Source organism: Anolis sagrei, chromosome 6 (assembly GCF_037176765.1).
Source record: "Anolis sagrei isolate rAnoSag1 chromosome 6, rAnoSag1.mat, whole genome shotgun sequence".
NCBI lineage: Eukaryota > Metazoa > Chordata > Lepidosauria > Squamata > Dactyloidae > Anolis > Anolis sagrei.
Window position 1 is genome coordinate 5,265,896 of NC_090026.1, and position 13,263 is coordinate 5,279,158.

General features: G+C 47.3%; 1 protein-coding gene across 1 annotated transcript in view; it reads right to left on the reverse strand.

Annotated features, from left to right (window-relative positions):
• The window catches only part of ZBTB4 (zinc finger and BTB domain containing 4), an 80,824-nt gene that overhangs the window by 16,586 nt on the left and 50,975 nt on the right, over positions 1–13,263 (reverse strand). The window contains exon 2 of the mRNA XM_060779852.2: positions 11,061–11,143. The gene's annotated coding sequence lies outside the window, so the exon portion shown is untranslated. The remainder of the gene's footprint in view (positions 1–11,060; positions 11,144–13,263) is intronic.

A 13,263-nucleotide genomic window follows, 5' to 3' on the forward strand; every position in this document is an offset into this window, starting at 1 on the left:
GAGATGTCACTGCCTTGAGATATAAACCCCATTTTCCTAGTTTCCAACAGACCACACAACCTCTGAGTATGCTTGCCATAGATGCAGGCAAAACTTCAGGAGAGAATGCTTCTAGAACATGGCTATACTGCCCGAAAAACCTACAACAACCTTTACTAGGTGGGTAACCTGGCATGGTATTCCCTGTAGTAACCTACGGATGTGAGAGTTGGACCTTAGGGAAAGCTGAGCAAAGGAAGTTAGATGCTTTTGAACTGTGGTGCTGGAGGAAAGTTCTGAGAGTGCCAGCTGGTAAAATGACTGGGATTTCTGGTAGTTGTAGACCAAAACCATCTGGGGATCCCAGGTTGAGAACCACTAAACTCTTGCTCCTTGCCACTGCCACAAGTCCATCCCGATCGGGACCACAAACTGTGAGTGAGGGAAATATATCCCAACGTGCCTTCTCTTTGGATAGCTCTGTTCCTTTCCCTGTTCTTCCCCCTATTGCACCCCCTTTTTACACATGCCTTCCTCCCCTCTTTTGGGAGCCATTTTGCTCAAGGAGTTCCCCCAGCTGGCAGCCTAAAATGGCTGAAGGAAACGGAGCCGGGTGCCAGCTCGGATTAGCGACAGCAGCCAACGTTGAGCTAGCCCAGCCCACTTGGACTCGGTGCAGGGCTCCAAGGCTGGCCGGTTCGAGGAGCAGATTGCCCCGTTTTGCCTCCGACGCCGCGCGGCCCGCCGGCTCCTTCCTTCGGCTTGGCATCCATCTGCAGCCAGGGCTGGCACCGTGCCCGGAGCGTGGCCCCGCAAGGCATGCTCCCGGGGCCCCTGGGATGAGAGATATGTGAAGTGGGGTGTGTGCATATATAGGCAACAGTGGTTTCCATGGATCCTCTTTGATCTGTTTTCCCAGTCCCGTAAACACACAAAAGCACGTTTCCCATCTCGCTCTCCGAACCAGGTACGGGGACGTCAAGCTAAGGTCAAACCGAAGGACTGGGAGGATGTGGGTTGTGTTGTGCAAATGTCCCTTTGCCAAGTGTGCAAGGGTGAGCGAGAAAGAGAGGGGTGTGTGCGCACAAGGCAATGACAACAATACCTTGAGGGGATCGTTGCGCACGCTCTCTCTTTCTCCCTCTCACGCACACAAGTGTATATACAGATGCATGCATGCTAACACATACACACACACACTCGCATACACAATCCCTTCCTGGCGGTGACGACGGGAGTATCCAAACGGAAAGGGAGTTTCTATGGAAACGGGTCCGGATGACGAAGAAATAATAAAGGGTTCGTGGGGGAAGGGGAAGGGGAAGGAGAGGCGGCGGGCCCGGCTTGTTGCTGGGATTTGGCACAAATGGGGATGATGGGATATAGAATCGTGGAGTTGGGAGGGGCACCCAAAGGTCATGCATTCCAACCCTTTAAAGCAATTGTTCTCAAACTTCTTAATGCCGCGACCCCTTAATACAGTTCCTGATGTTGTGGTGGACCCAAACGTAAAATTATTTTCGTTGCTGTAATTTTGCTACTGTTATGGATCGCAAAAATATCTGATATGCACTTCCCTAATGCCGCGACCCCTTAACATAGTTCCTCATGTTGTGGTGACCCCCAACCATAACATTACTTTCGTTGCTACTTCGTAACTGTAATTTTGCTACTGTTATGGATCGCAAAAATATCTGATATGCAGTGACCCCTTAATACCATTCCCCATGTTGTGGTGACCCCCAACCATAACATTACTTTCGTTGCTACTTCGTAACTGCAATTTTGCTACTGTAATGAATTGCAAAACTATCTGATATGCCGTGACCCCTTAATACAGTCCCTCATGTTGTGGTGACCCCCAACCATAATATTATTTTCGTTGCTACTTCGTAACTGTAACTTTGCTACTGTTATGAATCGCAAAAATATCCGATATGCCGCTGTGACCCCTGAATACCATTCCTCATGTTGTGGTGACCCCCAACCATAACATTATTTTCGTTGCTACTACGTAACTGTAATTTTGCTACTGTAATGAATTGCAAAACTATCTGATATGCCGCCGTGACCCCTTAATACCATTCCTCGTGTTGGGGTGACCCCTAACCATAACATTATTTTTGTTGCTACTTCAAAACTGTAACTTTGCTACTGTTATGAATTGCAAAACTATCTGATATGCCGCGACCCCTTAATACAGTCCCTCATGTTGTGGTGACCCCCAACCATAACATTATTTTCGTTGCTACTTCGTAACTGAAATTTTGCTACTGTAATGAATTGCAAAAAATATCTGATATGCCGCCGTGACCCCTGAATACCATTCCCCATATTCTGGTGACCCCCAACCATAACATGATATGCACCTCCCTAATGCCGCGACCTCTTAACATAATTCCTCATGTTGTGGTGACCCCCAACCATAACATTATTTACGTTGCTACTTCGTAACTGTAATTTTGCTACTGTTATGGATCGCAAAAATATCTGATATGCCGCCGTGACCCCTAAATACCATTCCTCATGTTGTGGTGACCCCCAACCATAACATGTTATGCACTTCCCTAATGCCACGACCTCTTAACATAGTTCCTCATGTTGTGGTGACCCCCAGCCATAACATTATTTTTGTTGCTACTTCACAACTGTAATTTTGCTACTGTTATGAATCGTAACGTAAATATCTGATTTGCAGGATGTGTTTTCATTCACTGGACCAAATTTGGCACAAATACCCAATACGCCAAATCTGAATACCCGTGGGGTTGGGAGGGGATTGATTTTGTCATTTGGGAGTTGTAGTTGCTGGGATTTATAGTTCACCTACAATCAAAGAGCATTCTGAACTCCACCAATGATGGAAAGGAACCAAACTTGGCACACAGAACTCCCATGACGAACAGAAAATACTGGAAGGGTTTGGTGGGCATTGGCCTTGAGTTTGGGAGTTGTAGTTCACCTATATCCAAAGAGCACTGTGGACTCAAACAATGATGGATCTGGACCAAACTTGGCACGAATACTCAATATGCCCAAATGTGAACACTAGTGGAGTTTGGGGAAAATAGACGACCTTTGAGAGTTGTAGTTGCTGGGATTTATAGCTCACCTACAATCAAATAGCGTTCTGAGAACTCCCATAACCAACAGAAAACGCTGGAAGGGTTTGGTGGGCATTTACCTTGAGTTTGGGAGTTGTAATTCACCTACATCCAGAGAGCACTGTGTACTCAAACAATTATGGATCTGGACCAAACTTGGCACATATACTCGATATGTCCAAATGTGAACACTGGTGGAGTTTGGGGAAAATAGACCTTGACAATTGGGAAAAGTAGTTGCTGGGATTTATAGTTCACCTACAATCAAAGAGCATTCCGATCCCCACCAACGATAGAATTGGGCCAAACTTCCCACACAGAACCCCTATGACCAACAGAAAATACTGTGTTTTGTGATGATCTTTGGTGACCCCTCTGACACCCCCTCGTGACCCCCCCACCAGGTTTTTCCAACCCCCAAGGATGAGAAACGCTGTTCTAAAAAAAGGGGTGCAAAGTGAAGGGAGAGGTGTTAGGGTGGCTTGTTGCTGGGATTTGGCAAAAATGGGGATGATTGGATATTGCATTATTTGCTCTAACAACAACAATAATAGAGACTAGGACAGAATGGCTGGATGGCCATCTGTCAGGGGTGATTTGAATGCAATATTCCTGCTTCTTGGCAGGGGGTTGGACTGGATGGCCCATGAGGTCTCTTCCAACTCTTTAATTCTATGATTCTATGATATAGAATCATGGAGTTGAAAGGGAAACCCAAAGATATTCAGTCCAACCTCCCAAAGAGAAAGAGAGAGAATGAATCATGGTTTTGGAAGAGACCCTTAAATGCCATCTAGTCCAACCCCATTCTGCCATGCAGGGCACAATCAAAACCCTCCTAACAGATGGCCATCCAGCTTGGCTTAATGGAGTCTCCATTGAAGGAGACTAAAAGGCACCTTCTTCCCAGCTTTGGACAATCAGGAGCTTCTTCCTAACACTTAGGTGGAATCTCCTCCTGTGCAATTTCGATCCATGGCACCATTCTGTCCTAGTCTCTATTATTGTTGTTGTTAGAGCAAATAGTATTTCACAATCCCACCCCGCACTAGGCACGCTTTACCCAATCTTCATTTTAAATGCAGGCATGCAAAAAAGAAACAATCCGGGAATTAGGAAAATGGATTTTTCCTCCTTTTTGGTGGCAAGGAATAAACACAAGGAGAGGGACATTTGGATTCTGGTGGCTTTCTCTCTCTGCATATATTTTTCTCCTGCAGTTTCAAAAAGAGCAGAACTGGGCTCTGGGTGTTTTTTCGAGCAGGGCTGGGCGAGGGAGACATGGAAGCCGGGCGTAAACAAGGGGAGGCGAAGGATGGATTTCTGCGGCCTCTCGATGGGTGCGTGCGTGAGTCACGGAGGCTGAGGTCAGCAGATTGGCTCGGGAGCGGCAGAGCGGCACGACCGGGTCCCAGCAGCAGAACAAACAGGGAGGCGGAGGGAGAAGGAGAGGGAGAGAGGCGTACCTGGCCAGGCAGGAAGGCCCCATTGGCCTCCATACGGAGTCATGTTCCGTAGAAGCATAGAAGAATTGGAAGGGACCCCCAAGGGCCATCTACTCTGACCCTAATCTGCCATCATCGCCATCACCATAATAGGATCCAAAAGTTAGAAGGGAACCCTGAGGGTCATCTAGTCTGACCCCAATCTGCCATCATCGCCATCACCATTATAGAATACTAGTTAGAAGGACCCCAAAGGGACATCTAGTCTGACTCCAATCTGCCATCATCATCACTATAATAGAATCCTACAGTTAGAAGGGAACCCTAAGGGCCATCTAGTCTGACCCCAATCTGCCATCATCGCCATCCCCATCATAGAATACTAGTTGGAAGGACCCCAAAGGGCCATCTAGTCTGACCTCAATCTGCCATCATCACCACCACAGAATCCTAGAGTTGGAAGGGACCCCAAAGGTTATCTAGTCTGACCCCAATCTGCCATCATCATCATCATCATCACCATCATCACTGTCATAAAATAATAGACTTAGAGTTGGGACCACCAAGGGCCACATAATCTGCCATCATCACCATGGAATCCTAGAGTTGGAAGGGACCCCCAAAGGACATCTAGTCTGACCCCAATCTGCCATCATCACCACCACAGAATCCTAGAGTTGGAAGGGACCCCAAAGGTTCATCTAGTCTGACCCCAATCTGCCATCATCATCATCACCACCATCATCACTGTCATAGAATAATAGACTTAGAGTTGGGACCACCAAGGGCCACATAGTCTGCCATCATCACCATGGAATCCTAGAGTTGGAAGGGACCCCCAAAGGACATCTAGTCTGACCCCAATCTGCCATCATCATCATCACCACCACCACCACCACCACCATCATAAAGTCCTAGAGTTGAAAGGGATCACCAAGGGTCATCTAGTCTGACCCCAAACTGCTGTCATCATCATCATCACCATAGAATCCTAGAGTTGGAAGGGATCCCTAAGGGCCATGTTGTCTGATCCCAATCTGCCATCATCATCATCATCATCATCATCATCATCATCATCATCATCACTATCATAGAATACTAGTTAGAAGGACCCCAAAGGGCCTTCTAGTCTGACCACAATCTGCCATCACCATCACCATCATAGAATCCTAGAGTTGAAAGGGATCACCAAGGGTCATCTAGTCTGACCCCAATCTGCCATCCTCATCACCACCATAAAATCCTACAGTTGGAAGGGACCTCCAAGGGCCATCTAGTCTGACCCCAATCTATCATCATCATCATCATCATCATAGAATAATAGACTCTTATAGTTGGGACCACCAAAGGCCACATAGTCTGACCCCAATCTGCCATCATCACCATCATGGAATATTAAGAGTTGGAAGGGACCCCCAAAGGACATCTAGTCTGACCCCAATCTGCCATCATCATCATCATCATCATCATCATCATCATCAAATCCTAGAGTTGGAAGGGATCACCAAGGGTCATCTAGTCTGACACCAAACTGCTGTCATCACCACCATCATAGAATCCTAGAGTTGGAAGGGACCCCCATGGGCCATCTAGTCTGACCCCAATCTGCCATCCTCATAATCACCATCATACTGGAGGTCTTTGGAGGGATTTATGGGAGTTGTAGTTCACCTACATCCAGAGCACACTATGAACCCAAGTAACAATGGATATGGACCAAACTTGGCATGCATACCTGATATGCCTAAATTTGAATACTGGTGTGTTTTGAGGGGAATAGGCCTAGCAGACATTTTGAAGTTGTAGGTGCTGGGATTTATAGTTCACCTGAAATCCATAAGCACTCTGAACTCCACCAAAGATAGAATTGGACCAAACTTGGCACACAGAGCCCCAATGACCTGCAAAAGATATTGGAGGTCCTTGGGTGAAATTCACCTTGATTTGAGGAAGTTGTAGTTCACCTACATCCAGAGACCACTGTGAATCCAAACAGTGATGGATCTGGACCAAACTTGGCACGCATACCTGATATGCTGAAAATTGATTACTGGAGGAGTTTGGGGAGAACTGACCTTCCATTCTGGGAGTTGTAGTTCACCCACAACCAAGGAAACTGTGCCCTCCAACAATGATGGACCTGGACCAAATTTGGCACACACAACCCCCATGACTAACTCAACCTACTGGAGGGCTTTGAGGGGACTGACTCACCATAGTGGAAGTTGTAGTTTGCCCTGCAGCCAGAGAGGACACTGAACCCCACCAAAGATGCATCTGGAGTAAACTTGGCGAACATCACAAACTTTAAGTACGGATGGAGTTTCTCAGGGTTAGCCTGGCATGATGGGAGTTGTAGTTCACCCACAACCATATGCATTTTGTACAATTAAAGAACTGACCTTTACTAATGGGGTACTCAAGGTAGTATATAATGAAGCACACTCTGCATGATGGCATCGCTAGGGAAAATTGTATGTTTTGATGATTTCAATGCAGTTGTGAGTCCCAAACAAACAGTTAACCCCTCCTGATGGCATTACGCAGAGTGTGTTGAATTTAAAAGCCTGCAAGACGGCAGAGATTTCCACCACCGAAGAGCTCTTCTTACAGCCAGGAAGTTCTTCCTAATCTTCAGGTGGCATCTCCTTTCCTTCCTGTAATGTGAACCCTCGGCTCCATTGAGTCCCAGTCTCCGGGGCAGCAGAAAACAAGCCTCTTCCTTTCAAAACAAACAAAGCCAAAGAGGCTGTTACGAGGCAGGCAGGCGGGTGACCCATAATAGTCCACGTGAAAGGGATCAAGGAGTCTGAGCAGAACACAAGGCTCAACGTGAGCCGAGAGGCGGCTGCGGCTGCGGAAAAAGCCAATGTGATTCTAGGCCGCGTCAAGATCGAGGGGAGGAATAGTCAGGTTTTGTTCTGCTTGGGTCAGACCTCACCTGGAATATTATTACAATGTCCAGGCAAAGAAATTCAAGAAGGAGATGGACACGACGGAAAGTGACCAAAATGGTCCAAGGTCTGGAAACTATGAATCCCTTTGAGAAAGGGCTTAGGGCGCAAAGTATGTTTAACTTTCAGGCTTTCATGGGGGATAATTTGAGGACCATTTCATCCTAAATTTCATGCGTTTCCTCCACCACAGGCATCCCAGTGTTCCTTACTCTCTCCGTTGGTGTGGAATTTGCATGACCCCCACCCACTGCTTCTCCCTTAACCCTTTCCTATTTTTTTCCATGGTGTACAGCCACACACACACACACACACAATAAAAGTCAAAATATGTGTGTGTGTGGAGTGTCGACTTACTGATAAGCTCATACCTCCACAAACAGGTATAGGTCCCACTACTTAGGAGACACCAATGGCCCTCCAATGACATTACCGGTTATGGTGAGTGCCATGAACATATACAAAAGCCCTGCCAATGTCCTCCACAAACACCATACTGCCCATCACCCAAGTGCAGGCTTTCATAGGGGACGATTTCATCCTAGGTTTCATGTGTTTCCTCCACCACAGATATCCCAGTGTTCCTTACTCTCTCCATTGGTGTAGAATTTGCATTACCCCCGCCCCACCCAAATTAAGGCTTTCATTTGAGGACCATTTCATCCTAGATTTCATGTGTTTCCTCCACCACAGGCATCCCAGTGTTCCTTACTCTCTCCATTGGTGTAGAATTTGCATTTCCCCCCCCCCCCCCGCCCCACACAAATTAAGGCTTTTATTTGAGGACCATTTCATCCTAGATTTCATGTGTTTCCTTCACTACAGATATCCCAGTGTTCCTTAATCTCTCCATTGGTGTAGAATTTGCATGACCCTCTACCCCCACCCCACTCAAATTATGGCTTCACAAACACCATACTGCCCACCACCCAAGTGAAGGCTTTCACAGGGGACGATTTCATCCTAGGTTTCATGTGCTTCTTGCACCACAGACATCCCAGTGTTCCTTAATGTCTTCATTGGTGTAGAATTTGCATGACCCACCCCACCCAAATTAAGGCTTTCATGTGAGGACCATTTCATCCTAGATTTCATGTGCTTCCTCCACATAGACATCCCAGTGTTCCTTACTCTCTCCATTGGTGTAGAATTTGCATGACCTCCCACCCCACCCAAATTATGGCTTTCATTTGAGGACCATTTCATCCTAAATTTCATGTGTTTCCTCCACCACAGGCATCCCAGTGTTCCTTACTCTCTCCGTTGGTGTGGAATTTGCATGACCCCCACCCACTGCTTCTCCCTTAACCCTTTCCTATTTTTTTCCATGGTGTACAGCCACACACACACACACAATAAAAGTCAAAATATGTGTGTGTGTGGAGTGTCGACTTACTGATAAGCTCATACCTCCACAAACAGCTATAGGTCCCACTACTTAGGAGACACCAATGGCCCTCCAATGACATTACCGGTTATGGTGAGTGCCATGAACATATACAAAAGCCCTGGCAATGTCCTCCACAAACACCATACTACCCATCACCCAAGTGCAGGCTTTCATAGGGGACGATTTCATCCTAGGTTTCATGTGTTCCCTCCACCACAGACATCCCAGTGTTCCTTATTCTCTCCATTGGTGTAGAATTTGCATGACCCCCCAACTCACCCAAATTATGGCTTTCAATTTTAGGACCATTTCATCCTAGATTTCATGTGTTTCCTCCACCATAGACATCCCAGTGTTCCTTACTCTCTCCATTGGTGTAGAATTTACATTACCCCCGCCCCACCCAAATTAAGGCTTTCATTTGAGGACCATTTTATCCTAGGTTTCATGTGTTTCCTCCACCACAGGCATCCCAGTGTTCCTTACTCTCTCCGTTGGTGTAGAATTTGCATGCCCCCCCCGCCCCACCCAAATTAAGGCATTCATTAGAGGACCATTTCATCCTAGATTTCATGTGTTTCCTCCACCACGGACACCCCAGTGTCCCTTATTCTCTCCATTGGTTTAGAATTTGCATGACCCCCAACTCACCCAAATTATGGCTTTCATTTGAGGACCATTTCATCCTAGATTTCATGTGTTTCCTCCACCACAGACATCCCAGTGTCTCTTAATCTCTCCATTGGTGCGGAATTTGCATCCCCCCCCCCCACACTCCAACTCTACTCCAACTCTAGGTTTCAGATTGCAGCAACATCTCCTTCTATGGAGGTCTAAGAGAGACTGGATGGCCATCTGTTGGGAGGGCTTTGATGGTGCCTCCCCACCTGGCAGAAGCGGATTGGACTGGACGGCTCTTGGGGTCACTTCCGACTATGAGTCTATGATTCCCCCCCCCCCACTCCAACTCTACTCCAACTCTAGGTTTCAGATTGCACCAACGTCTCCTTCTATGGAGGTCTAAGAGAGACAGGATGGCCATCTGTTGGGAGGGCTTTGATGGTGCCTCCGCACCTGGCAGAAGCGGATTGGACTGGACGGCCCTTGGGGTCATTTCCGACTCTATGAGTTTATGATTCCACACCCACCCACTCCAACTCTACTCCAACTCTAGGTTTCAGATTGCAGCAACCTCTCCTTCTATGGAGGTCTAAGAGAAACTGGATGGACATCTGTTGGGAGGGCTTTGATGGTGCCTCCCCACCTGGCAGAAGCGGATTGGATTGGATAGCCCTTGGGGTCACTTCTGACTCTATGAGTCTATGATTCCACACCCACCCACTCCAACTCTACTCCAACTCTAGGTTTCAGATTGCACCAACCTCTCCTTCTATGGAGGTCTAAGAGAGACAGGATGGCCATCTGTTGGGAGGGCTTTGATGGTGCCTCCGCACCTGGCAGAAGCGGATTGGACTGGACGGCCCTTGGGGTCATTTCCGACTCTATGAGTCTATGATTCCACACCCACCCACTCCAACTCTACTCCAACTCTAGGTTTCAGATTGCAGCAACCTCTCCTTCTATGGAGGTCTAAGAGAGACTGGATGGCCATCTGTTGGGAGAGTTTTGATGGTGCCTTCCCACTTGGAAGAAGCGGATTGGACTGGACGGCCCTTGGGGTCACTTCCGACTCTATGAGTCTATGATTCCACACCCACCCACTCCAACTCTACTCCAACTCTAGGTTTCAGATTCGGCAACATCTCCTTCTATGGAGGGCTAAGAGAGACTGGATGGACATCTGTTGGGAGAGCTTTGATGGTGCCTTCCCACTTGGCAGAAGCAGATTGGACTGGACGGCCCTTGGGGTCACTTCCGACTCTATGATTCCAGGCGCGGCCATATAGCCAAATGGGGTTTTGACCAGAAATAGGGAGCCAGCCTCGATCCCGGCACCGTCGTCGTTGTTGTCGCTGCTGCGGAGACATAGCGACTGGCCTAGATACAGCCACAGTTGCTATGGAGACTGGAACAGGATAACCTGGCGGGTCCGGATGCAGGCGGCATTTCCATAGAGACCCATTGAGGGGGGACCGGACCCTTGAGAGAGCCCCCCCCCTCTTTTGCAACCGAGAAAAGTTCAGGTGCCATTCAAAGGAGACGGAGACGGAGACGTGGAGCGCCTTACCTGGGCAAGGTGACCACATCTACTGGGCGTCTGGGCGGCTCTCCTTCAAGCTGCTGCCTCCAAATTCGCCGGAGCAAGAACCGCTGAGGATGGAAAAGGAAAAATATATATTGTTGTTGTTGTTGTTTACTTTAACACAGTGTTTCCCAACATTCCTGACGCCATGACACTTAATACAATTCCTTATGTTGTGGTGACCCCCCAAACACAACATTATTTTCGTTGCTACTTCACAACTGTAATTTTGCTACTGATATGAATCGTAATGTAAATATCTGATATGCAGGAGGTATTTTCATTGACTGGACTAAATTTGGCATAAATACTCATACTGATTAGGTCTTGTCATTTGGGAGTTGTAGTTGCTGGGATTTATAGTTCACCTGCAATCAAAGAGCCTTTTGAACTCCACCTGTGTTGGAAATGAACCAAACTTGGCACAAAGAAGAGTTTGGAGAAAAAACACCTTGACATTTGGGAGTTGTAGTTGCTGGGATTTATAGTTCACCTGCAATCAAAGAGCATTGTGAACTCCACCTGTGTTGGAATTGAACCAAACTTGGCACAAAGAAGAGTTTGGAGAAAAAACACCTCGACATTTGGGAGTTGTAGTTGCTGGGATTTATAGTTCACCTACAATCAAAGAGCATTTTGAACTCCACCTGTGTTGGAATTGAACCAAACTTGCCACAAAGAAGAGTTTGGAGAAAAAACACCTCGACATTTGGGAGTTGTAGTTGCTGGGATTTATAGTTCACCTACAATCAAAGAGCATTTTGAACTCCACCTGTGTTGGAATTGAACCAAACTTGCCACAAAGAAGAGTTTGGAGAAAAAACACCTCGACATTTGGGAATTGTAGTTGCTGGGATTAATAGTTCACCTACAATCAAAGAGTATTGTGAGCACCATCAACAACGGAATTGAACCAAACTTGGCACACAGAACTCCCAGGACCAACAAAAAATACTGGAAGGGTTTGCTGGGCACCGACCTTGAGTTTGGGAGTTGTAGTTCACCTACATCCAGAGAGCACTGTGGATGCAAACAATGATGGATCTGGATCAAACTTGGCACGAATACTCAATAGGCCCAAATGTGAACACTGGTGGAGTTTGGGGAAAATAGACCTTGACATATGGGAGTTGTAGTTGCTGGGATTTATAGTTCACCTACAATCAAAGAGCATTCTGAACCCCACCAAGGAGAGAATTGGGCCAAACTTCCCACATAGAACCCCCATGACTAACAGAAAATACTGTGTTGTCTGATGCTCTTTGGCGACCCCTCTGACACCCCTTCATGACCCCCCAGGGGTCCTGACCCCCAGGCTGAGAAACAGGTAACACAAATTTTTCGGAACACTTACGCAAATAGCAAAAAATATCAAATAAATAATAATAATAATTGTTAGCTGCCATTTAACTCAAAGTACCCTTCCTCTTCCCTTCTTTCCTTCCTTCCTCCTTCCCTTACTCCCTCTTCCCTTCCCTTCCTTTACTTCTTCCTTCCCTCCTTACCCTCCTCCCTTTCCTTCCTGCCTTCCTTCCCTCTTTCCCTTCCTCCCTACCTTTCTTTTCTTTCCTTCCCATCCTTCTCCTTCCTTTTCTTCTTCCCTTCCCTCCTTCCCTGCCCACCTTCCCTCCTTCCACTTCCCTCTTTTTTCTTCCTTCCTTCCTCCTTCCCTCCCTCCCTCTTTCCTTCCCTTCTTTGAACTTCTTCCTTTCCCCCCTACCCTCCTTCCTTTCCCTTCCCTTCCTGTCTTTCTTCCTCCCTTTCTTTCCTTTCCTTCCCGTCCTTCTCCTTCCTTTACTTCTTCTCTTCTCTTCCCTTCCCTCATTCCCTGCCCGCCTTCCTTTTTTTCCTTCCTCCTTCCTTCCTCCTTCCCTTCTTCCCTCTTTCTTTCCCTTCTTTGACTTCTTCCTTTCCCCCACTACCCTCCTTCCTTTCCCTTCCCTTCCTGTCTTCCTTCCTCCCTCTTTCCCTTTTTTCCTCCCTTTCTTTCCTTTCCTTCCTTCTCTTTCCTTTACTTCCCCTCTTTCCCTGCCCACCTTCCCTCCCTCTCCTTCCCTCTTTTTTCCTTCCTTCCTTCCTTCCTTCCTTCCTTCCTTCCTTCCTTCCTTCCTTCCTCCCTCCCTCCCTCCCTCCCTCCCTCCCTCCCTCCTCATTCCCTTCCTCCCTTTCTTTCCCTTCTTTGACTTCT